At 45.6% G+C, this 27,172-nt stretch overlaps 1 protein-coding gene and 1 long non-coding RNA gene across 5 annotated transcripts in view; both read right to left on the minus strand.

The window, feature by feature from the left end:
- Positions 1 to 27,172, minus strand: part of TUB (TUB bipartite transcription factor) — a 115,763-nt gene that overhangs the window by 68,568 nt on the left and 20,023 nt on the right. The gene's annotated exons all lie outside the window — the stretch shown is intronic.
- On the minus strand, positions 3,237 to 26,804 carry LOC131384541 (uncharacterized). Its single transcript, XR_009215499.1, has 3 exons — positions 26,615 to 26,804; positions 25,952 to 25,999; positions 3,237 to 3,467 (listed from the first exon to the last, which is right to left on the minus strand). It is a non-coding gene; the product is annotated as an uncharacterized LOC131384541 (long non-coding RNA).

Consider the following 27,172-nt stretch of genomic DNA (forward strand, 5'->3'; position numbering starts at 1 on the left):
CATATTCATCGTTCAGCCTCAGAGCGTTGGAAACTATGGCCCTGATGTACATTCTGGCCTATTGCTGGGAGACTGAGAACTGAGTAAGTCTGAAAACTCAGAGCTATCCATTTTCCAGTCCTGATCCAGCTCTTAGAACCGATCCTGCCATATCCCTGCAGGACAAATGATGCCCATCAGGTTCTCAAAGTCCTTCAGAGAATGTCCAATGTCACCAATCATTGAAACAACAGTATTAAAACAACTTGCCACACCACTCCTGACCAAAATCGCAAAATGAGAAAAAAGAAAGTAAATAAAACAGCTACAAATAAATAAAAATGATGAACCTGTATACTGGAGGGCTGTGGGGACAGCTATACATAATTGGTGTCATAGTAAATGGGCTCAATATTTCTGGAGAACCATCTAGTAATATGTGACAAGAACTATAAAATTGTTCATGCCCTTTAACTTAGTAGTTCCACTTGGGGAATGCTTCCCAGTAAAATACTAAGAAAGTAATTTGTACGGAGATATTCATAGCCATGATATTTATAATAGCAAGAAATTGGAAGGAGCCCAAAGGTTCAGCACTTGGGGATTGACTAAGCAAATTGGGTCGAGTGAACACTCCCGGATGCTTTACAGCCAGGAGGTGTGGACATGTGCAGTCTGGGGTGAAATGAATGTGCATCCTTGGGCCGGCAAGACGGGAAATAAACCGAATCAGATGGCCTCTGACTCCAGCTTCAACCATGGAAGCAAACGTGCAGTCGGCTACTTCATGCTGCCTTCATGTTAATTCAGTTAAGTCAGTAAACTTCATGTCAATTATGAGGGTTTTAAAGGTCATTTATTTTACTTTCTTTTTCTAAAGGTCATTTTGAATTAACTGAATTCTTTTTTAAGAAGACATTTAAAATGCTAACAAGGAACTCTGTGGAGATTTCATAACTGTCCTTGTGTGCGCTCATCTCCTGGGAGTCCTGACATCTCATCTCTCTTTCCTCGTGTCTATGCAGGAGGACCTGGGCTCACCCACGTGGCTGGACAGGGGCTGCTGTGGACCGGAGGCGCTGGGTCCTGAGACAGATGTGAGGGTCCCCGGCCTCAGCAGGCCCAGACACTGTGATGGGGCAGTCCCTGGCCCTGATGCTCTGTCGCACCCCTTCCTGAGCCTTCCCTCCTCTGGGGCCCACTCTGTGCCCCATGCTTTCTCCTGTGCCTCAGGAAAAGGTTACCGAAGAGTATGTCGGCCTCTCCTTCCCATGAGAGTGCAGATGACCTGAACACCTTCCAGAGACAACGTCTGAGTGTCTAAGGTGGCCCTGTAGGCAGGGCCTGGGCTTCCTGGCCCCGGGTAGGTGTCCCCCAAGAGCAGTGGTTTCCTCCCCCAGCTGCAGCCTGTCAGAATCACCCAGGGAGCTTTCTAAAATAAAGATTCCTGGGCCCCGCCCTAGAGTCCCTGTGGGCAGAACCTGGGAATGTGCATTTAAAAAATGTTCCTAGGGCTTCTCATGATGCAGACCACTGTTCTAGAGCCTTTGATGCCTAAGAAAGAAGGTTGTGAGCCTGCCTTCTTGGGGTCTTGGGTTCAAAAGGCTCTTATCATGAGCCAGCAGCCATGGTAGAAACTGCAACCCCTCATGTGTACACACACACACACACACACACACACACACACACACACACACAACCTTCAGAGGAAGGCCCTGCCCAGTAGCCTAGAGCATCTGGGAGAGCCCTCCACAGGCCCCTGACAGCGCCTGGCTCCCTAGCTCCCTAGAGGCCAAGAGCCAGCCTCCGCCTCAGCCCAGGCATGTGCATCTCCCCAGGACTGCAACCTCCCAAGCTTTCTGGGTTCCCCACGTCCTGTGGCAGGGTCTCCTGCTGCAGGAGCTCTTGGTCCATGCCCGCAGTCCCAGGTGGGGCAGTGGGGGCCTGCGGCCCCACCTGCCCAGGCCATACTTACGGAGTCATTTTATAAAGCTGCGTCCTCCTCTCAAACAGCGACCCTCCCCAGGCCCAGGGCCAAACCCCAGCCACTGGCGTGGCCTGGGCAGACTCCGTCTCACCGCCCCCCGTCTCCAGGACGCTCTTCAGCTTCACATTGGCGCTTGAGTCCCCCAGCCTGTTGTCAGGAAATACCGAGAGTCGTCACCCTGCCCCACCAACCACCCTGCCGAGTGAGAATGGGCTGAAGCCTCCGTAGTCCTGGGGAAGCGAGAACAGATGAGGAGGAGCAGGGAGGAACTCCAGGGGTGGGGTCTCTTCCCAGCAGTTTTGGAGCAACTTTCTGAGCCCTATCTGGGATGTTAAGGAGGTGACAGGGAGGGGGTCACTTCTACTGGGCCCCCCTCCAAACTGTTCCTGAAGTAGCAAGACTGCTGGGGGACCCTGGAGTTCCCCAAAAGCACTGTCTCCAAGCCTGGGATCCTGGGGCCCAGTGTGGCTTTATTTGGGGATCTGGATCTCTTAGGGGTTAGGGGCAGTGCCAGGAGGCAGGACAACTTCCAGGCGATAGGAGGGTCCAGTGTATGCAGGGACATGAGTGTGGGCTAAAGGGGCACAGAGCAAACTAGCAAGATCTCTGTCCCCTCTGAGCTGATTGTCCTCATCCTACTCTTGTACCCCAGGATCCCAGGGCAAGGGATGTGCAAAGCTGCCCCTCCCCAACTCCTAGGCCCTGCTCTGAGGGACGGGGAGGGGAACCAGGCATTGACTTATTTGGGATCTAAGGTCACACAGACTTGAAGGGCCTGGTTTTCCCTGTAGAGGCACCGCAGGGTGTTTCCACCCCGATCCTGAGGCCAGCTCTCTCATCCTCCCTCCCCACAGCACACGCCCCCACACGCTGGTCTAGGTCCAGGCTTGCCTCAGTTTACTGAGAGTGCCCAGCTGTCAGCAAGGTTTGAGGGAAGCTCTGTGGGGCTGAAGGGAAGCCAGGACACTACCCACTGAGTCCTCCCCCACACAGGTGGCACTGTCGCTGATGCCAGGCCCAAGGAAGGACGAAATGTGTTTTGTCCTGTTCAGAGACTCTCTTTGCATTTGTAGAGACAATGGACAGAAAGCATCAAGGAACGAGGGGGCCGACCTGTGGCTTCACAGCCCTGGGGCAGCAGAGAAGGGCCAGGGCCACACGGGCCCCACCCCGGGGGCACCCTGATGGCTGGAGCTGGGGACGAGTCAGCCAGCAGGCGGGGCCAAACTGAGCGGCATCCACTGATGAAATCACCCGCAGCTAGGCAGAGCCCAGGCCTACATAAGCATGGACATAACCGTGACTGTGCTGTGTGGGTGGCAGGCAGGGAGTTCACACAGTGTCTGTAATGATGATGGTTGGTTTTCTCAGTGTGTGTTATTCCTCAGACTCCATCAGCTTCTATGTTGGCAAGGATTCACAGACCCCAAATACGTACAACAGTATAAGGGATCCTCTGGCCCAGTAGTTATCAGTTGGAAAACATCCTTTCATGAAGAGGCTAACAGAAAACATAAACGCAAGTGGCTCGGGATGAAGCTGGGGACAGGGTGGGACTAGAGTTCCACACTCTCAGTCTCTCCCTCCCTGTCACCCTCAACTCCTGCTTCCTGGAGATGCTTCTGGGTGACCCTGGGGCTCCAAATGTCATTTGAAAATCACTGGTATGGTCCAGCTTTCTTATTTTCAAATGAAGAAGCTGAGGCCCAGAGTGGGTAGAGATCTGCCAAAGGTCACACAGCAAGTTGGTAGCAGAGCCAGGGCTGGAGCTAGGACTGAGGCCCCATGACTCCTAACCACTGTGGCCTCCAGCTCCTAAGTCAGAGGTGGCCAGCAACCCCACCCATGGTTCTGACCTCCTCCAACCTTCTCCTGCCCACTCTCTGGCTTTCCTGCACGGAGGGACCTGGCATCTGGCACCCCTTCCAGAAACAAGGTCCAGACAGGCCTGAGTTCTTGGCCCTTCAGCACTAGATCTGGACCCTTGTGACTGTGTTCTCCACAGGTGACCTCTTCACTCTCTTGGCTTTCCCACCTATCCACGGGGCTCCCAAATCTACTTCCTGATGGCTCCCCTGAGCCCCAAATGCCTCTGGGCCCCTCCAGGGACACCTCTAAGTCTCCAGGTTCAAAGCAACTCAGCTTACTCCAGACCTGCTCTTCCTCCTGTTTTCTGGCAATGTGCATAGTCCTGCCATTCACTCAGTCATCACCCCAGAAACCCAGGCCCACCCCAACCCTCTTCATCTCGCATGTGGCTCCACCCGTGAAGCCCTCCTATCGGTCCCCTCCCCTGTCCCCAGTGCCTCTGCCCGGATTGAGGCCTCACATGTCCCCAGCCTCCTTCTGGTCTCCTTGACTGCAGTTCTGCCTGCTCCAGGAACATTACACTTTTAAAAGCCAACCTGAGCATGTCACTTGTCTGCTGACAAGGCTCTTTCCACTGCTCCTCGTTCCAAAGTATACAAACCAAGCTCTTCCATGAGGCTTATGAGGCTGCAGGACCTGACCCCTCTCCTGCCCTGCTCTGCTGTCTCCCCTCCAGGCTGGCTTTGCTCCAGCCACTCCTAAACTCCTGGCAGATTTCCCCACAGAACTTCTTTCTCATCTCCTGCCTCAGCACACACCATCTTGTGTCCTCAGATCAAGGCTTTTCCAAGTGTGCCCTTGGATACCTGCCTCACCATCCCCTAGCATACTGTCGACTCCTGGGCACCACCCTGCCCAGACCTGCCAAAAGAGAATCTCTGCATTTTTAACACAAATCTGTGGATGCCACACACTAAATGTTGAGAGGCACTGTTCCACTGAGCAGCTCCTCTTGTCCCAGCCTCCCTCCTGCCTCAGCTGGGCAATTTCTTCCTTTTTGCCCCTGTACTCTCCAGGGTGTACAACTGTGACTGGATGTCTCCTCTGCTGGACTATGAGCTCCATACAGGCAGTGACCATGTCTTCTTCCTCTGACCTGTAAATCCCTGAGCCTGGTACCGAGAAGGGATCAATGAATGGGACCCCCAGCTGAGCCCCAGTGCCCCTGGCCAGGAGGAGGTCAAGCTGATCTAGTGACAAGCCACAGCTTGTCTGGAAACCTGAGACACTGCTCCAGGGTCTCTGCAAGTTACATCTGTCCCTCCACCCCACCCTACCTCACCCTCTGCACAGTAAGGAGACATGTTGGGACTATGTGTAATGGAGGGCCTACGGGATGTTAACAGTGACATTTAACAACCAGCTCTCCAGAAAATGTCTGCATGCGTAGACTCAATAAGTTTATTATAAATTTTACTGACACAAAGGATGTATAGCACATAATTTACAAATACTAATGAAATATCCAGTATTCCTTATTGTAAATTCCATATAGCCAGAAATCAACCCATTCAATGAGTTTCGCCTAACTCTTTATCTGTAGCCAACCTACAGTTGCAATGACAAATTACTGTAGTTCCAACTTAATGTTGCTTGATATTTTCATTTATGTTAACAAGTAAGTTGAAAGTGAAACAACAAAGACATGTCAGAACTTCACTCCTTCACTGGTGGTCGAAGTGACTTCTTTGCTGAATAGGTTAATAGTTTGTGAATACTGGAAAAATCTTTGTTTTCTGCTATTCACCATGGAGCAGCTATAAACATGACACCCTTTAAAATTTAATCTGCATTAGTAATATTTTTTCCCATCACTTTCTTAGGTCTAGACAATCAATAAAACAATAAACCAGGTCTTAATGTGCAGCACCTGTTGACTCCCCTGGTCTAGCCGCCCTCGCCATGGCCAATCTGTGATGTGACTGAGCATAGAGGTGGGAGGAGATGCTCAGCAGTGCATGGTCACGTGGCAGTTCCACCCCGCAGATACAACAGACAGGCGCAGGGAAAGGCAGTAAAATGAATACGAAGTAGTGAGTTTTCAGTATATTACCTTTGTAAACATAACTTGTTTAATGTTAAATTTATACCGCTTTTTTTTTTTTTTTAATTTTTGAGAGAGAGGATCTTGCTCTGTAGCCCAGGCTGGACTGCAGTGGTGTGCTCTCGGCTCACTGTGGCCTTGACCTCCTAGGCTTAAGTGATCCTCCCACCTCAGCCTCCTGAGTAGCTGGGACTATAGGCATGTACCACCATGCCTGGCTAATTTTTGTATTTTTTTGTAGAGATGGCGGTCTCACCATGTTGCTCAGGCTGGTCTCGAACTCCTGGCCTCAAGCAATCCTCCTGCCTCGGCCTCCCAAAGTGCTGGTGCGGCAGGCCAGGTGTCACTAACACAGGCCTCCATAACAACTGTTTCAGTACTGACTGAGTGGTGAAGTTAAATATTAAAAGCTGACAGAACCAGTGCCCTTATACAAAGGCTAGAATGTAACAAAAGCCCACCGAGAGTTTTGCCTAGGCCTTTCCTGGGCCTTAAAGCATGACAAAATAATGAAGGAATTCTTAACAGGCCCCGTTTAAGGTTAAACAAGTTTTACTGGGGGTCTGAAGAAACTCCCCAGACCTCCACAAATAAGTTCTATTGGAGGTCTGAAGGAACTCCCCAAACCTCCGTGACTTAGCAGGGGACAAGATAAGGGTAATTACCCCTGGCACCTGGACCCATCTAGATTAAGTAAATTTACTGAGGCCCCAGAGGAAGGTCTTCAGGACTCAAATCTTAGTTATAGATTAAAAGAAGTTAATCACTTATGTCTTTAGATGAATGCACACTTACACATAGACATATAGTTTAGAAGATATATAAGCTCTGGAAAACTTTGTAATTTTGAGTTGGTCTGGCAATAATTTCCAGGCCTTCTGCCTGTAACTGGTTACAGAAATAAAAACTCCCTTCTCTCCCAGTTCATCTGCATCTCGTTACTGGGCCTTGAGACTAAGCAGCCGACCCTCGGTTTGGTCCAGGAATACTGGGATTACAGGCGCGAGTCACTGTGCCCAGCCAGTTTGATTCTTAGTAACAGCTATGTTTAGCAACGGGCTTACAAACATTTTCCTTTATTGCGCAATTGATTCTCATGAGCCATTTGTGGGCCAGTTCCAGGATAGTCACCCTAAAGAACTGAATGGGACCCCCCATTACTGCCATTACCCAGAGGGCCAGTCCCCTCCCCAGCCCTCTAGAGCCTAGCTTGTGAGCTGCCAGAGCTGGGATCCTGAGAGTCTAACAGACCCTGCTGTGTGATCCAGCCAGCTTGTTTCCACTCTGTGGGCCTCAGGTTCAACTTTGAGGGGGAAAATGGTGCCTCCTAACTCGTGAGGTGTGGAGAGAATGAAACGCCCACTTGCCCTTCCCCCACACACTTGGCCTACATACTGTAGTTCATTCCCATCACTGCCCCCACACCTTACTTGAGACCACCATGCACTTGTTTTGGGGACATGCCTGCACACCCCTCACCCTCCCAAACCACATCACACACAATAACATGTCACCCCATATACCACTCAGAGACAAGCTGACCTGTAGACAGCTGCCTCCCACACATCACCTCAGACACTCCACAGATAGATTTTCCTCCAGCTCTACCTCACACACAGCCTACCTACATACCCAAACCACACCCCACAAAGGCTCCCATGCGCATATGTACCCGAAATTCCTTCGTGTACTTGTACTCCACATGTACTGCGCCAAATACCTTTTCCCTCCCCCCAGGCGTTTCACAGAAATGGATGCCTCACCCTGCCCACCACAACCCACTGACACTCCAGACGTCCCCCCACCTCCCCCTGCCAGCACGAGCATGCGCACCACACACATGTGCCCATCGTTTATTTATACTTCTCTCCAAACTCACACCTCACAGCACACACTCATGCCACCCACACACACAGGCATTCCCATATGGCCCTCACACACTCAAGGCATTCCCATATGGCCGCACATTCCAGGACAGAGACCCCAGCCAGCCCTCTGAGCCCATGCCCTGGATTAAGGAGAGTGAGGGGCATCCTGGTAGCATGAGGTGGGAAAGCTAGGGTGCACTTCCTCGTGGTGACAGCTTGCTTCCCTGGAGGTCAGGCCCTGGCTTGAGGTGCAGGGAGGACTTCAGAGAGTTGAGAAGGCATAGGACAGAACTGCTGGCTAAACACCTCTGTGTCCTCCAGACCCAGCCTCAGGCGACTCCAGCAGCCAGCTCCTTCCTGCTCTCCCCAGCACCCCCAACCCAAACAAGGACACCCATCTGCTTCTGGAAGCTCCTCCCATGCTCTGTGAGAGCGGGACTCTTCGGGGCTTAAGGGCCTTGCCCAGGCTGCAGTGAATGCTGAGCCCAGGCTCCCCTGTCACAGGAAGGGATCAGAAGGCACAGGGCCCTGAGTGGAGGGGCCAGTGGGAAGGTGAGCAGGGAGGCCAGGGCTCCCGCTTCCAACTCCACAGGTGCTGTCAGGACTCCAAGGGGGTGCCCCTTTCCTATGCCTTGCCAGACTGAGGTGGTGGCAGAGGCACACACTGTCCTTGGCTGTCCCAACCTTCAGCTCCACCTGAAGGTTGGACCCTATCCTGTCCCCCAGTCATCATCCTGTACTCTTGCCCTGTCCTTGCCCTCACCCCCAGCCCATCAGCAGCAGAGCTGAGTCCTGGGGTGAGGGGCCTCTGTCTGTCTGCTCCCATCACCCAGCATCTGTGTGGCCAGGGTAAGGGCCTCCCTCCTGGACCACCCCATCATCTGAGCAAGGAGGAGCCAGTGTGCAGCAGATGCTGGGTGGGCTCTGGGGCCCATGATGGGCAGATGCCAGCACATCTGTCTAGGTGGTCCCAGCATACTCTAAGAGCAGCCTCAGGCCAGACTGGGTCCTGATGGGTACAGGGAAGCCATCTCAGGGGTATACCCCTTCTTACAGCACCACCCAGCAATGATCCAGAGTAACGGCTGAGGCCTTAGACAGCAATGGTGAGGTATGCGCCACCCACTTCAGAAAGGTCACTCACTATCTTGCATTCTCCTCCCACCTCTCTCTCTCTCACACACACACACACACAGGCCACTCCAGACTGATCCCACCAGGCTGGTGAAGCCTGTCCTCTCTAGACTCTACATCCTGGTCCTTGCAGAAGATCCTGCCTTCAGATTTCCATGGCAACAGCAGACAGCTGCCCTGACTGATGAGTTACAGTAAACTCTCTCCTCTCTGTCTAGCTGAGCGGGTTTCCAGGGGACACAGGCTGAGCATCTAGGCCTGGGCTCCAGACTTGGGTTAGTCATGACAGAGTGACTCTAGGACAGGCCAGCCTCCACACCCCATCTTGCCCAAGCCCACCTCCTCTTCACCTTCTGGCCTTTTGAGAGATTGTTTAAAATGGCAGACAATAAGCCATGTAAGCACCAAGGCTGTGCTGAGCTACTCTACCATCCCTTTAGCCAGATGTGCCATGTGCCTCCCAGTGACAGTAACACAGGTACATACACCCATGCACATGTATGAACACAGGTACAGTACACACAGGAACATGTACACAATATTCACACAAAGTGGAAATCTCCATGGCTGCAGAGACCATGTGTGCATGCATGCTGACACATATATGGAGGAACACATACACACATACATATGCCAGGACACACATCCAGGTGTACACATAGATATGCCAGAACAGACATTCAGGCTGGGAGATGACATGGCATGCAGGTGAGGACATGTCTACAGGCTCACACATATCCATTCCAATTGATGGAAATGGACATGGGCCCACAACTATTCCCTACTTCCATGTGTGCTCGCTCTCTGTCTCTCTCTCTCTCTCCAGCCCTTGCCCCTGCCAGGCCCAAGGAGGGGCATGTGGAAAGTCAGAGGACCATAAAAGAATCAAACCCTTAAGTAAGGGCTGTAATCAAAGATACAGATGAGACTGTACACATCTGAATCTTACTATATTTCTAGACTAATAAATTAAAAATCTCAACACAATGGACTTTCTAGAAAATATAAATCTCTAAACTTAAAAAGAAGTAGCAAAGTTGATTAGATTAATAACCACAGAAGAAACTGGAAATGTTGCTAAACAGCTCCAGACAAGAAAGGTGCCAGACCAAGATGAATTTTGGGACAAGTATTTCAAACTTTTTTTTTTTTTTTGAGACAGAGTCTCGCTCTGTCTCCCCGGCTGGAGTGCAGTGGTGCAATCTCGGCTCACTGCAAGCTCTGCCTCCCAGGTTCACACCATTCTCCTGCCTCAGCCTCCCGAGTAGCTGGGACTACAGGAGCCCGCCACCATGCCTGGCTATTTTTTTTGTATTTTTAATAGAGACGGGGTTTCACCGTGTTAGCCAGGATGGTCTCGATCTCCTGACCTCGTGATCCGCCTGCCTTGGCCTCCCAAAGTGCTGGGATTACAGGCGTGAGCCACTGCGCCCAGCCAAATATTTCAAACTTTTAAAAACAGACAATTATTGGCCGGGTACGGTGGCTCATGCCTATAATCCCAGCACTTTGGGAGGCCAAGGCAGGCAGATCAGGAGGTCAGGAGATTGAGACCATCCTGGCTAGCACGGTGAAACTCCGTCTCTATTAAAAATACAAAAAAATTAGCCGGGCATGGTGGCGGGCGCCGGTAGTCCCAGCTACTCAGAGAGGCTGAGGCAGGAGAATGGCGTGAACCCGGGAGGCGGAGCTTGCAGTGAGCCGAGATCGCGCAACTGCACTCCAGCCTGGGCGACAGAGCGAGACTCTGTCTCAAAATAAATAAATCAATTAATAAATAAATAAAGATAAATAAATAAAAACAATTATTACGAAAAAAACAAATAACCCCATCAAAAAGTGGGCAAAGGACATGAACAGACACTTCTCAAAAGAAGACATTTATGCAGCCAAAAAACACATGAAAAAATGCTCATCATCACTGGCCATCAGAGAAATGCAAATCAAAACCACAATGAGATACCACCTCACACCAGTTAGAATGGCCATCATTAAAAAGTCAGGAAACAACAGGTGCTGGAGAGACTGTGGAGAAATAGGAACACTTTTACACTGTTGGTGGGACTGTAAACTAGTTCAACCATTGTGGAAGTCAGTGTGGCGATTCCTCAGGGATCTCGAACTAGAAATACCATTTGACCCAGCAATCCCATTACTGGGTATATACCCAAAGGACTATAAATCATGCTGCTATAAAGACACATGCACACGTATGTTTATTGCAGCACTATTCACAATAGCAAAGACTTGGAACCAACCCGAATGTCCAACAACGATAGACTGGATTAAGAAAATGTGGCACATATACACCATGGAATACTATGCAGCCATAAAAAATGATGAGTTCATGTCCTTTGTAGGGACATGCATGAAACTGGAAACCATCATTCTCAGTAAACTATCGCAAGGACAAAAAACCAAACACCGCATGTTCTCACTCATAGGTGGGAATTGAACAATGAGAACTCATGGACACAGGAAAGGGAACATCACACTCCGGGGACTGTTGTGGGGTGGGGGGAGCGGGGAGGGACAGCATTAGGAGATATACCTAATGCTAAATGATGAGTTAATGGGTGCAGCAAACCAACATGGCACATGGATACATACGTAACAAACCTGCACATTGTGCACATGTACCCTAAAACCTAAAGTATAATAATAAAAAATATATATAAAAAAATATATATATATATAAAGAAATTCTTGACAGGATTGTAGAAAAAAGTGAATAAATACACAATCATATGGAAACTTTAAAAAAAACAATTATTGAGTTAGAGGAATCACTCAGCAATACACAAAAAAAGATGAGATGCAACCAACTAATTTTGCAAGGTTAATCAAACCCTGATACAAAAATCTGACTCCCCAGAAACCTAAAACTCCAATACTTAATAGCCTTACTTATTAAAAATACATTTAGCATTCTCAATAAAAGATTAACAAATCAAACCTAGAAGAAAGTTGAATGAAAAATGTAACATGCGCCATATAGAGCTCATTCCGTTTCCAGAAATGGAAAGATGGTTTATATATGAGTAACCCTATTTATCTAATATATCACATTAATAAGCCTAATGATAAATGTCGTAAGTTTTAACAGATACCAAAAAGGTCTTGGATAAAAGTCAGCACTCATTTCTGGTTAAAAGAAATTTATTAGTAAACTAGGAACAGAAGTATAGTTGACAGGATAAAGAATATTACTAAGCACTGTTTTATAAGTTCTAGCCAATGCAATAATTTATTTTTTCACATAATTATTAGAAAAGAAGATAAACTGATCATTATTTGAATATCCAACTGTCTACCTAGCAAAATATAAGAAAATTAACTGAAAAACTATTAGAATTAATAAATAGGTCAGTGGCATTGATTAATACAGAATAACTACCTGTACATAAATGGCTTTTCTACATATCAGAAACATCAAATTTAAAGATATAATTAAAAAGGTCCGGCCGGGCACAGTGGCTCACGCCTGTAATCCCAGCACTTTGGGAGGCCAAGGTGGCCGGATCATGAGGTCAGGAGATCGAGATCATCCTGGCTAACACGGTGAAACCCCATCTCTACTAAAAATACAAAGACAAAAAATCACCAGGGCATTGTGGTGGGCACCTGTAGTCCCAGCTACATGAGAGGCTGAGGCAGGAGAATGGCATGAACCCAGGAGGCAGAGCTTGCAGTGAGCCGAGATTGCACCACTGCACTCCAGCCTGGAAGACAGAGCGGGACTCCGTCTCAAAAAAAAAAAAAAGGTCCTATTCACACAAGCAATAGAAAAAATAACCTATTTTCCCTGCTAGGGAAACTTCACAGGAAATGCCTTGGACATACATGAAAACAAACTACAATTCTATTAATAATAAAGCAAACTACAAAATTTTACTTATATTAACACCCTTGATAAAAGGAGATGGATGCATCCCGTTCCTGTATGGAACTGCAATTTTGTCAAATAAATTGACAGGTGTGATCCCATTCTAATCATAAATGCAGTCGAATTTTTTTTCAACTGGACAAATTTATTCCAAAATTCATCTGGAAAAATAAGCCAATTTTCCAAGTTAGTCAAGACAATTTTGTAACCGTAAAAGAATGAGGAGGCATTTGCCATGTCAGTTACCAAACTGTGCTATGAATCTCCAATAAATAATCTGTACTAGGAATCTGTACCAAAAGCAGTGGTATCGACGTCAGAATGACCAATGGACCAATGCAGTACAGAAATAGTACCATGTATATAGAGGAAATTGGTTTACAATAAAGATGGCCTTTCACAACACTGAAGAAACATTGGATTATTTAGTAAGTGGCTTAGAGATCAACTTGCTATCCATTTGGGGCAAATAAAGTTGTATCCCTATTTTACATCACATACAAAAACAAATAACAGAGGATTAAAGGTTTATTATAAAAAAGAAAACTGTAAGTAGAACATGTTAGAGAGTATTCTTCTAGTCATGTGCAGGGAGTGGGGGAGCTTTTCTAGGCATGTTCCTAAATCCAGAAGCCATAAAAGTTTATTAGGTAAAAACCACCATCTTCTATATGGCAAGAGACACTGTAATTGAAGTGAGTGCCAAGCTGGCGAATATGCAGTGAGGGTGGCCCTTCAGATACTGTGGGGAGAGAGTGGATTGATAGCCTTTCTAGAAAGAAATGTGATAATATGAATGTATCAAAGAACTTTAAAGAGATTCATTCTTTTTGAGCCATTAATTTCATTTCTCTGAAGCTATTCTAAGAAAGTGATCACAAGAGTACAGAGATTTATGTACAAATATATTCATCATTGAGAATTTAGAAATTATGGAAATAACCAAAATAAAGGAATGATTAAATTTCAACAAATCCATAAAAGAGCTATTATATAGCCATTAAAAACAGTATTTGTCCAATAATATTTAACAATATGGGAAAGTATGTTACATGAAAAATTTAGATGACAAAACAGTTTACACAATGTCATTAGGATATAGGCACACACAAACATACGTAATTGCCACTTGTGAACAAACTCATACTGCACATTTTTTTCAGATAACACCCGAGATCATTTTCAAAGTAGCACCTAAGAATTTAAGCCCATTTTTTTCAGTAACAAAGAGCAAAACACAAAACAAATAAAAGAAACAACTTAATTTTCAGCATCCACTCTGAGATGCTCACAACTCCACTCCCTGGGCTCCCCTCCTGACGGTTCCCAGTGGAACAGCTAGTTCTGGCCATTAGCTACTTGAAAGCTTCCTGTCTCACCTTGACTTTAAGCTTTCCCTCAGTTTTAATGGTCCTACTAGTCTTTGTTTGGAGAATATGTGTGCAATTGTCTCGTAAGATTACATCCCCCAAGAGGATGCAATTTTATTGTGGAACCATTAAAAGTTAAGAGGTTAGCGAAAGCACAGGAAAAAAGAGCTAAGAGACAAAAGAGCAGAAAACACATTTTCTTTAATATCTTCTAGTTAGATGTGACTTATTTTTAAGATGATAGACTTCGCTGAAGGGAAAAATAAAATAGTACTTTAACCAGGCCGTTTTATTTATGGAAAGCTTTTTGGCCTTATTCACTTTTTAAAAAAATGAATTAAGGATTACCAGGAGTGGGTGCATAAGTAAAAGATTAAAAAGAAATACATGAATGAAAAGATGCTTAACTTCATTATTCACCAGGAAAATGTAAAGTAAAACCTCAAGACCACATGCAACACACTCACCAGAACAGCTAAAATAAAAAGACAGAAAAGACCAAGTGTTAGTGGAGATATGGGACAGCTGGGATTCATATACTGCTGGTGAAAGTGTACTGGTACAACAATTCTGGAAAACTTTGGCAGCATCCACTAGAATGGAACATAAGATTCAGCAGTTCCACTCCTAGGTATACACCTCATGGAAACACAGACACATGCACCAAAAGATATGTACAAGAATGCTTATAGCAGCACTATTCGTAATTGCCAAATACTTTAAACTTTCCAAATGTCCATGAACAGTAGAATGCGTATACAAACTACAACAGTCACACAATTGAATACTATACAGCAATAATAAATGAACTACTGTATAACTACATGCCTGACATACATGCATCTTGCAAATTAATATTGAACAAAATAAACCAGCCTCAAAGAGTAGATAATAAATTATCCCACTTATATAAATGTCAAACACAGGCAAAATTAATCTATGATGTTAAGAGTCAGGATCACTACTTTGGGAGGGTGCATTTATCAGAAAAGGGCTCAACGTGGGCTTCTAGGGGGCTGGCAAATGTTGTGCTTCTTGGTCTGGGTAGTGTTAACATGACTGTCTGTGTTCAGCTGTGCAAATTCATCATAAGCTGTCCGCTTACAATTTGTGTATTTCCATGTATACTATATATACCTCAATTAAAAATTTAAAGATGAAAATTAATCAAAATGTCAGTAGGAATTACCTCTGGGTGTTGGAACTATAGGTCATCTTATTTTTCTTCCTTATATTGTTTTATGTATTCCAAATTTACTACAATGAATATGTAGTGATTACATACATATTTTATTGTTATATAATAAAATTATATAACAATAAAATTACACAATAAAATTAATGTGATTTTATTTTATATGTATGTGTATATATATACACATATATACATATATACATACACACACCACATAATGCCACCATGGTTCTAAAAGGTGCTGTGAAGGTGGCCTGGGCAATAAGCCACTACTTCTTTTCCTGAGGAGTATCCATTGTCTCTTTCCTGGGCCTCGGCCAGTGGTTCTCAAATCTGCCTGGACATCAGAATCACCTGGAGATCTATTTAAAATTCAGATTCTTGGGCCCTACTCTCAGTGACTCTGATTTAGTTGGTCTAGGATGGCCTGCAATATGGCACCCTTCAAGTTCTAAAATAGCAGGATCATGCACCACAGGGTCTGAGCTGTGGAAGTCTCAGCTCTTCCTGCTGGATGGGGGTTGGGAAAACCTGCCTGGGGCACTGAAAGTCCCCTGGGGTTAGGCTGTGAAATGAAGACTATGCCATAGGGTTTGGTAGCTTCCTAGAAGGGCGAGGGTTTGGAAAGCCCAAGGTAGCCCATGCTTTGGGCCGACTACAGAAGAGAGAGGATGGCAAAGCAGATAAGAGCACGAATATGGAGTCAAATAGACTTGGGTTCAAATTCTGCCCTGCAGTAAGCTCTCTATGTTTGAGGTTAACCACTTCGAGCCTTAGCTATACCATGGGAATCCACAGGGATTCTCATATCTCTTTGACAGAATTATGAATATTAAATATGATAATTTATGTAAAACAATACAGAGTCTGGCATGCAGTAATGTCAAATGATATATGCTATATGTAATATTATCATACTTAATTGCATATATTTAATCTTACATATAATTACATAACATTACATATTATATAGAGAAATATTTTAATTGATATTGAGTATGAATAGTCCAAATTATGGAAAGTCTGATGCTCTCATGATTGTGTGTTTTTTTTTTTTTTTTTTTTTTGAGACGGAGTCTTGCTCTATCACCCAGGCTGGAGTGCAGTGGCGCAATCTCGGCTCACTGCAAGCTCCGCCTCCCGGGTTCACGCCATTCTCCTGCCTCAGCCTCTCCGAGTAGCTGGGACTACAGGCGCCCGCCACCACGCCCGGCTAATTTTTTGGTATTTTTAGTAGAGACAGGGTTTCACCGTGGTCTCGATCTCCTGACCTCGTGATCCGCCCGCCTCGGCCTCCCAAAGTGCTGGGATTACAAGCGTGAGCCACCGCGCCCGGCCGATTGTTTTAAAAAATATAGCTTTCAGCCAGGCATAGTGGCTCATGCCTGTATTCCCAGCACTTTAGGAGGCCAAGTTGGGAGGATTGCTTGAGACCTGGAGTTCCAGACTGGCCTGGGCAACATAATGAGGCCCTGTCTCCACAAAAATGAAAACAAAAATTTAGCTGGGTCTGGCAGCATATTCCTACAGTTCCAGGTACTCAGTAGATTGAGGTAGGAGGATCACTTGAGCCCAGGACTTCTGGGCTGCAGTGAGCCATGATTGCATCACCATGTTCCAGCCTGAATTACAGAACAAGACCTCATCTCAATAAAAAAATCTAAAAAAAACCCTTCATCTATTGTAGTCCCTTTTTGTGGACACTTTAAATTAAAACATTCATTCACTTATTCATTCATTCATGAAGTCTTTGAAAGCGTCCCTCACCAGTTATTAACTATGTGACCTCAGGGAATTTACTTAACCACTATGTGTCTAATTTTTCTTCTGCAAAATGAGAATGATAACAGTACTCACCTCATAGGGTTACTGTGACTATTAAATGAGTTAATATGTGGAAATGGCCTAGAATCATGCGTGGTATAAGTCCTCAACAAATGTTAGCTATTATTATTCATTTGAAAATTATTTATTGAGTGCTCACTGTGTACATGCACTGTAGGCTGAGGACACAACAATGAAAAAAAAAGATACAGCCCTGCCTTCATGGTGCTTGTAATCAAATGGCAGTAAAGGATATAAATAATTATTAAAATGGATGAGCAAATGGGACCCTTTCTAGCAGAGTTATATTGCATGGTGGCATGTCACAGTCATCAAAGACCTTCATCACATCCTATTCTAAAATCTCTTTTCAAGAAAAATGTCCTGTGATGCATCAGGCTCTTTGTGGCACAGTTTCTAAGTCACATGCAGGAGATGGCCCAGCCACCCCAAGGACCCTCCCTGGGGCTCAGGCTCCATGCAGGTTTGGATGATTCATCAGGGCTCCCTTTGAAACAAAAGGTATAAATGCAGCAATGGCAAGTTCCTTAAGTCTAGCCCCTGTGCAGTAGAGCAGTGAGGCAGCACAAACCCTCAAGCTCAATATTGCCTGAATCTAGGAGGAAGGCCCTGCTGCACAGAGCCCTTCTGCTATTGGGACTCCAGGCCACTCGAGGGCATCTGGCCTTGGATCTCATTTCCACCAGCCATGGCTCCACACCTCCATTCCTTCATCCAGTGCACTTATAGTGAGTACCTATTCTGTGCATGGCTCTCCACTGAGGGTACTGAGCTAAGCAAGATATGTTCTTACCCTCAGAGAGATCACAGCCCAGTAGTAGATTTGGATAGAATCATGATTGATATAAATTTACTAAGACTTGTGATAGAGTTCAGCACTGCATGTGATTGAGGACATCTGAGTAGGCTTCCTGGAGGAGGTAATACCAAGTCTTGAAGGCTGATGAGAAGTTTACCAGGTGAAGACAGGGAAGAGCACTACATATGGAAGGAGTCACAGGTGAAGCCCAGAAATGGAAAAGAGTACATGAGTTTGGGGGGCTGGTACAGCTGGCAGTGGGGAGAGGCAGGAGAGGAGACGATGCTGGAGAATATAACAGGAACCAGATAGTAAACAGCCTTTTGTCTCCACTAAGAATGCAGGGCTCTGTGCTAAAGCTTTAGAGCAAGCTTGTCCACCCTGTGGCCTGCAGGCTGCACATGGCCCAGGATGGCTTTGAGTATGGCCCAACACAAATTTGTAAACTTTCTTAAAATATTATGAAAATTTTTTGTGAATTTTAAAAAAGTGAAGCAGCTGTCGTTAGTGCTAGTGTATTTTATGTGTGGCCCAAGACAATTTTTCTTCTTCCAATGTGGCCCAAGGAAGCCAAAAAATTGGACAGCCCTGCTTCAGATAATCCACTGAAATACATTTAGTGGGGGATGATATGATCCTATCTATGCTTTGGAAAACTGACTCTGGCTTCAGTGTGGCCCATGGCTTGGAGTAAGATAGGCTGGAGGAAAAGAGGCAGTTTGCAGGCTGCTATATAGTCACTTAGACTGACCACCATGAGGACCTAGGTAATCTGGTGGTCAGAGAGAAAAGAAAGAGATGCACAGATTTGGGCCTAACACAGAATACGAAACTGAAAGGATTTTATTTAATTAAATATCAGGGAATGGCCAGGCGCGGTGGCTCACGCTTGTAATCCCAGCACTTTGGGAGGCCGAGGCGGGCGGATCACGAGGTCAGGAGATCGAGACCAGGGTGAAACCCCGTCTCTACTAAAAATACAAAAAATTAGCCGGGCGTGGTGGCGGGCGCCTGTAGTCCCAGCTACTCGGAGAGGCTGAGGCAGGAGAATGGCGTGAACCCGGGAGGCGGAGCTTGCAGTGAGCCGAGATTGCGCCACTGCACTCCAGCCTGGGCGACCGAGCGAGACTCCGTCTCAAAAAAAAAAAAAAAAAATATCAGGGAATGGTGAAAAAGAGGTCACGGTGGCCTTTAAGATTTGGGGCTAGGTTTCTCCCGGGAGATAGGAAATAGAAGACCAGGGACAGGTTGGTGAAAGAAGATGTTAGTTTGGATGCATTGAGTTTGAGGGGTCTGTGTGATATCCAGTTGCGAATGTAGGGTAAGCACTTAAAATGGTGAGCCTAAAACTAAGGAGAGACTTCTGCCTTCAGTCACACGGAGTAACAGGGCCTGGATTTACATTTCTGCCGTAACATTTAAAAACCAGGTGAAACAGATGAAACGACAGTTCAGACATTGGACAACAGGTGGTGCAAGGCAATGATCCTGAGGAAAGAGAACAAAGTGAGCCCCGCAAGTGCCCTGATTATTCCCTGGAGTTTCCAGAAGGAAGAGCTAGAGAGTGAGAGAGCAAGAGACTGAGAAAGAGAAGGAGGGATAGAGGGAGGGGAGGGAGAGAATGCACAAATGTGCTTTGGAGGCCTGTAGAGGGCTTCCCTTGTCTCTGGCTGAATACTGATCTGCACATGCTTGTGAGAAAATGACCCAAGGCTGGGGAATGAACCACAGAGAGAAGTAAGCAGAGCAATCTCAGAAATTCACAGAAGACTGGAAATACTCTGTGTTCCTACCAGTCTGAGTAGAAAGACCTCCTAATACACAGAACATCAGATCAGGGAGGGTCCTCAGAAGAGCACTCTTTAGTAGTGAGGCCAACTTAGCCCTCGGCCAAGGGCTGCTCTGGACCTGCCCTAACAAAGCCTAAAAGAAAACCCCAGAAGGATCCAACTGATTCCAAGTACAGGATGAATATCCCTTATCCAAAATGCCTGAGACCAGAAGTGTTTCAGATTTTGGATTTTTTCAAGTTTTGGAATATTTGTATTATACTTACTGGTTCAGCATCCCTAATCTGAAATGCTCCAATGAGCCCTCCCTTTGAGTGTCATTTGGCTCTCAAAAAGTTTCAGATTTTGGAGCGTTTCAGGTTTCAGGTTTCGGATATTCGGGATACTCAACCTGTAACTTGTTTGTCAGAACAAAGCCCAACATTAACTATTAAAGGATAAAACAAAGCCCAACATTGTAAAATCCAAAACATTTATCATCTAATCAAAAATTACCCAGGCATTCGAAAAAGGAGGAGATGAAGATGCATAACTAGAAGAAAAATCAATCACCAGTGCACACAGTAAGAAATATATATTTGGCCTTTGTCCCCAGTTCTTGACACAGAGCTTCTAAAACCCTTGGAAATTCTTGCATGATAGGAACATCTTTTTTATTCTCAATAAGCCACTTTCAACCATACCTGAGTTTATTCTAATGAGGTGACTCTTGGTGGGCTCCTAGATAGCTTAATGATGGAGGCTGGCTGCCAGAGGAACCAACCATGTGATTAGAGGATTAGAACTTGCAACTCACCCCTAAGCCACTGGGGAAAGGAGAAGGGCTAGAGATTGAGTTCACTCACCAATGGTCAATGATTTAATCAATTGTACCTATGTAACAGGACCTCCATAAAACCCTAAATGACAGGGTTTGGAGAGTTCCTGGCAGGTAAACATATCAGGGTGCTGGGGAGGTGGCACACCCGGAGAAGTCATGGAAGCTCCACGCCATTGCATACCTTGCCCTAGGCGTCTCTTCCATTTGGCCGTTCCTGAGTTGTACCCTTTATAATAAATCAGTAAAGAGTAAATAAAGTGCTTTCCTGAGTTCTGTGAGCCATTCTAGCAAATGTTCATACCTGAGCAGGGGTCCTAGGAACCCCCAATTTATAGCTGGTTGGCCAGAAGTATAGGTGACAACCTGGGACTTATGAAATGGGGGAAGTCTTGCGGGACTGAGCCCTTAAACTGTGGGGTCTGCATTAACTTCAGTGATAATAATTAGTACCAGAATCAAATTAAATTGCAGGACCCTCAGGTGGCATCCAGAGAGTTGCCAAATTGGTTGTTGGTGTGGAAAGAAACCACACATTTAGTGTTAGAAGTGTTGTGGGTAAAAACAGTACAAGTAGGAAGACACAGATGACAGAATTAGCAGACATAAATGTTAAAAGAGCTATGATAAACTCACTCCACGTAAAGAAGATAGAGAAAAATATGACTATGATGAGGAGAGAAATGAAATATATAATTAAGATGCAAGTCAAGCTTCAAGAGATGAAAAACATAGTATCTAAAATAAAATATATACTTCATGGAATTAGACACTGCAAAGAAAAGATTCGTAAATTCAAAGGCATAGGTAGAAATATTTCAAAATAAAACACAGAAAAAATACTGAAAAATGAAAAACTCTGGAACAATATTAAGCAAGCTAACATACACATAGTTGGAGTTTCAGGGGAAAAGGCAGAAAAAATATTAGAAGAAATAATGCCCAATGTTTTTTCAAATTTAATGAACACCATATACCATATATCCAAGAAACTCAAAAAACATTCAGTGGAAGAAACGTGAAGAAAACTATACCAGGGTATCACATAATCAATTGTTGAAAGCCAACAATAAAGAGAAAAATCTTAAGAGCAGCCAGAAGAAGTAGGGTGGGGTGGGGCAGATGCTCATTCTAGACAAATGTATTCAACATTGTACTGGAGGTTTTAGCCAAGATGATTAGGCAAGAAAATGAAACAAAAGGCATCCAGATTAGAAAGGAACAAATAAAAATATCTCTACTCATACAAGACATAATCTTGTGTAATAAAAATCTAAGTTATCCACTAAAAAATGATTGTAACTAATAAACAAGTTCAGCAAGTTTGCAGGATACAAGATCATTACACAAAATCAGTTATATATAGTTCTATACACTTGCATTAAGAAAACAATTCAATTTACAAAAGCATCAAGAAGAATAAAACACTGAGGAATAAACTGTTAAAAATAAGTGCAATATTACACATTGAAAACTATAAACTTCTTTGAAAGAAATTAAAGAAGAACTAAATAATAAACAAGAAGACATCCTGTGTTTATGGATCAAAAGACTATATATTATTAAGACGGCAATACTCTCCAAACTGATCTACAGATTCAATCCAATCTCCGTTAGAAAACTGGCTGGTTTCTTTGTGGAAATTGACAAGTAGATTCTAAAATTTGTAAGAAAAAATTAAGGGATACAGAATAGCCAAACAACCTTGAAAAAGAACAAAGGTGGAGAACTCATCCTGATCTCAAAACTTACCACAAAGCTCCAGTAATCAAGGTAATGTGGTATTGGTATAAAGATAGACATATAGGTCAAAGCAATGGAATCGAGAGCCCAGAAATAAAATTACATTTACAGTCAACTGATTTACAACAGGATAGCAAGACCATTCAATGGAGGTAAAATGGTTTTTTCACCAAATGGTGCTGGGACAACTGAATATCCATATTCAAATGAATGAGTTGGGACCCCTACCTCACACCAATAACAAAATTAACTCAAAATGAATCAAAGACCTAAATGAAAGAGCCAAAACTATAAAGCTCTTAGAAGAAAACATAGGCAAAAATCTTTGTAAAAAATCTTAGTTTCTTACATGTGACACCAAAAGCACAAGCAACAAAAGGAAACTAGATAAATTAGACTTAATAAAAATGTAAAATATTTGTGTTGCAAAAGACACCATGAAGAAAGTGAAGACAACCACAGAATAGAATAAAATAACTGCAAACCATATATCTGATAAGGGTCTTGTTTGTACCTAGAATATATAAAGAATGCTTCAACTCAATAATAAAAAGGCAACCCAATTTAAAAAATGGACAAGAGATATGAACAGACATTTTTCCAAAGAAGATACACAAATGGTCCATAAGCACATTGTTAGTCATCATTAGTCATCAGGGAAATGTAAGCCAAACCACAATGAGATACTACTTCACACTTACTAAGACGACTTTACTTAAAATTACAGATAATAACATGTATTGGCAAGAATATGAAAAAACTGAGACCCTCATAAACTGCTGGTGGGGATGTAAAATGCAGTAACCACTTGGGAAAACACTCTGACAGTTCCTCAAAAGGTTGAACATAGATCCTAGGCATATACCCAAGGAGTGAAAACATATGTCCATATAAAAACCTGGACACAAGAGTTTATATCAGTATTATTTATAATAGCTAAAATGTGGAAACACCCAAATGTTCATCAATTGATGAATGGATAAAGAAAATGTGGTATATCCATACAATTGAATATTATTCAGCAATAAAAAGAAATGAAGTATCGATAAATGCTATGACATAGATGAACCTAGAAAATATTATACTAAAGAAGGAAGTCAGTTACAAAAGACCACATATTATGTGATTCTATTTACATGAAATGTCCGGAATAGGCAAATCTATAAAGATAGAAAATAGATTAGTGGCTGCCTAAGGCTGGGGGGTGTAGGAAAAAGGGGAGACTGCAAATGGGCATGGGTTTTCATTGGGGGAGTAATGAAAACGTTCTAAAATAGATTGTAGTGATGGTCATACAAGTTAAAACCATTGAACTATACACTATAAACAGGCAACTTGTATGGTATATGAATTATATCCCAATAAGAGGGTAATGTGAGAGCTTTGAAATAGTTGTGGAGGAACTGGAGCAGGCCCAGGTCACAGGACTGCTGGGCATTGCTGGGGGCTCGCTGGAGGCTGTAGACCATGAATTTGGACTAATGTCAATTCACGAAGGAATTCCCCCCTCCCCTTTAAACCAGGACTAAAGAAAGCAGGCAGTTACCCTGTTCTAAGGTTGAGGTAGGAGACTAAGAAGCCAGGTGGTGAATGGTGGGCAGTTGAAGTGACAAGCAACAGAACTCAGATAGAATAGGAACAAGAGTTGATTCAGAGTGAGGAGAAAAACTAGGGCTCAGGGGCCTGAGGTCTCTATGAACAGACATGGTGGAGGTATGGGAATCAGAATGCATAGGAGGTACACAAAGATTAAGATTTCACAGGTGGAACAGTTTCAAATGATCCCAAGATGCCAAGTAATAGGTGGATGAAATGGAGATGATATTCTTCAACAAGTTGAAGACAACAAGCCCAGATTCTCTTGCTTTGCTATATCCCTAAGTGGCTGGACCATTAACTTTGCCATTAATTATGACTATTCCAAACCTACGGAGATAGGGTCCTATAAGTCAGCCCTCAACTCCAAAGATGCCTGGCTCCTCATCTCCCTACTTACAGCCCTGTGTCACCATGGGGGAAACATCATGCTTGCTGGCACCATCTTGAATTGTGCAGTTTTACCTGATATTAAGGGATACTGGCAGAGCCTTTCAACAGGGAAGAGCCTTTCAACATGAAGTAGAGAGATACCAAACCCCAGAAATGAGCCAGCCCAGAAACCCAGTATGGCCAAGAGTCCCTGCCAAGCAGCCATCAGCTGTAGACATACAGTTCACACTATGCTCAGAACTTCCATTCACATAAGGCAAGGTCATGACCAAAGGACTACTCACTCCTGAGAAGCCCCTTGACTCCCACACAGTGATGCTGGCTCCCTCCCCTGCAGTACAGAGAAAGAACCCTGAGCAGGCAGCCTGCGTTCTAATTCTGAGTCTACCACAAACTTGCAATGTGACCTTGGTTCAGAACCTGAGGCCTGTTTTGCCTGTTACACAAGGGGTTGGATGTGGGATCTCAAAAATTTCTTGCAGCCTTGGCAGTGGGTTCAGGAAGGAGGCTGTCATCAACTTACATCACTCAAAATACACCAGCTGCACACGACAATTGAGCTGAAGTCTCAAGCCTCATTAACAGTCATCACAGCAGAGTCATCCCTCTGGGGTTCACTACTTGCACCCCTCCTCCTCCTACTGCTTCTCCTCAAGAGCCTATGAAGTAGGCTCAAGTGATACACCCTCCCCCACACCACTGTCTTTCTCTTCATGAGATTTTCTTTAGGCTAAAAAGTCAACCTGGTTTGAGGCCTTGTGTAGAAAAGGAAAGCAATGAGGTCCCTGCCATGAAGGCCATACTCGAGACCCCTGGCTCTCCACAGAGCTTCCCTTTAGGGCACCGTCGTCACAAACCCCATCAGAAACCCGGGACTGACATCCATGAGGAGGCAAAGCACAGCCCCAGGTGCCCCCCATTTCTCTGGCCTGGTCCCTTGGAAGGACAGGCAGACTTCCCAGGTGTTGGGGATGCTCAGCAGACACTCTGCAGCTGGGGACAGGATCCTGTCATTTTGCCTCATCTGTACACAAGACAGCACCCCCTCCTTCACAGGGCAGTTGTTTATGACCATTCTGTGGGCCAAGAAACATATCCTTGGGACCCCAACATGTGTAAACAACAAATGAGGTCCTGGTTAGAAGCCTTAGGCAAGACCCACCTCCTGATGTTAGAAAGCAGGCTTGGGACAGCACCCTGGGGCAGGGCATCTCCACATCTGGGTGTTTGGGCAATGGGAGGGCAGGACGGCTGGAGGCTCTGCCACCATGATTCCCTCTGCGGTCCTAGGCTATGGTGCGACCACATGTAGAGGACACCTCCTTTCTGAGAAGGCTTGGCTGAGAGTCCCAGGCCTCTGGACCTGCTCATCAGCACTACCCGGTTAGAGTCAAGGCAAAAAGACCACAGGAGGATCCAAGAGGGACAAACCCACGGCCACAATAGTCACACACACTAAGAGCAGACTTTGTCCAGTGGTCACACCCTCCCCTAAACCCCATTTCACACACACACTCCCAGGCACATATGGGGTTCGTGGCCCCTGAGCCACCCACGTCTTCCGCCCATCTCCCTCGCATTCTCCTGTGGTTGGCCCTTTCCCAGGGCTGGCACGCCCTCCTCCCCTCCAGCTCACCGAGCGATCTCCCTTCCTTCCTTCCAGTACTTCCTCCTGGTTGTTCTCCTGAGGAGGAAAAGAAGAGGTGACTCTCCACACCCTTGCAGCCTCACCTCATCGTCCCTGCTTGCTGCCTGGCCAGACCTGGTCACTCAAGGCCTCCTTCAGTGCCCTGGTCTCAGCTGCCACAGTAGGTGAGTTACGTGACGGATCAGGGTAGAGGGACTTCCATAGAGTGCTCACTCTGTGGGCCCCGGATGGCAGGCAGGCAGGCAGGCAGTCCAGATGAGGGCAGTGATGACCTGAGCCGTGGGAATGAAGCACCGGGGGGTGGGGGGACAGGCAGAAGCTGGAAGGAGGAGCCCTCCAGAAGAGGCAGAGGGCCGGAGTGTGGAGCTGCCAGAGCCCTGGAGGCTGGGGGAGAGGCCCTTACTCCCATGGTAGAGGACCTCCCTGAGGTCCTGGGTGGCTCCTGGAGTAATGAAGCCTCCCTGATCACCTGTCTGGAGCATGAGGGGTTTGGGGGGATGACCTGTGGGGCTCCATGTGGTGATAGGGGAGCAGCACCATCAGGAAGGGAAGGCCTTGGGACTGTAAAGGGTTGAGGTCAGTGAGGGTGGGTAGGTGGAGCTGACGCAACGGTTGGGCCCATGGGCTAAAGGCAGGATGTTGAAAGCTTACCGATCTCTTCGGTGGCCTTGTTTCAGGGGCCCGGGTTTCCTGTGCTGCTTTGAATGCTGAGATCCCATGGGCCAGGGAGTGCCTCCTGGGAACAAAATCCCTGTCTCGGCAAAGAAAGAAATCCAGAAAGAAGGCAAAGGTGTCCTGGCCCCCATCGTGGCCAGAGGATGGAGTGGGTTTAAGGGATGGTCCCACTTCAGGCTGCACAGTAAGACCTGGAGCCTGTTGAAATTCCCTGTATTCACCTCAGTACTGAAACCAGCACTTGGGTGTCTCCCTTCATCACCGTGGCAACAGTCAGACTAACAATCACCATCACCCATTAATTAGGACATGGAAACATCTTCTGGTCGCAGTCTCCCCCCAAACCCTTCAGGACCAGACTGAATCCTCAAGGTCTCAGTGGCCATGCCACACGGGGACACCCAATTGCTGGTTTCCATGGCAACACAGAGGCCAAGTCTCTCTGCATCTGTGGGTTACTATAGCAACCCAGGCAGAGCCAAGTGCACTGAGGACAAAGGCCCCATCTGGAGGAACCACCGAGGACACCTTCAC

This window comes from Hylobates moloch, unplaced genomic scaffold (assembly GCF_009828535.3).
Source record: "Hylobates moloch isolate HMO894 unplaced genomic scaffold, HMol_V3 SCAFFOLD_11, whole genome shotgun sequence".
NCBI classification, from domain to species: Eukaryota; Metazoa; Chordata; class Mammalia; order Primates; family Hylobatidae; genus Hylobates; species Hylobates moloch.